Consider the following 239-nt stretch of genomic DNA (forward strand, 5'->3'; position numbering starts at 1 on the left):
ATGGCTGACAGGACTGACAGGCCCCAGCTCCCAGATGGAAACAAAGGAGGACGCTTCAATGATTTAGATCCTCCCAAAAGAGCTGTGGGTGAGCATTAACATTACTGGTAAGTATATTCATTTTCTCCTGGACACAAGAGCCTACTATTTGGTCCTAAAAGCCTTCTGAGGTCCCAACTCTTCTCACTATTTCTTAGTTGTTGGAATTGATGGAAAACCTCATAAGCAGTTCCTTACTT

The sequence above is a fragment of the Elephantulus edwardii genome, unplaced genomic scaffold, assembly GCF_000299155.1.
Source record: "Elephantulus edwardii isolate Elephantulus edwardi_28Jun2011 unplaced genomic scaffold, EleEdw1.0 scaffold00025, whole genome shotgun sequence".
NCBI classification, from domain to species: Eukaryota; Metazoa; Chordata; class Mammalia; order Macroscelidea; family Macroscelididae; genus Elephantulus; species Elephantulus edwardii.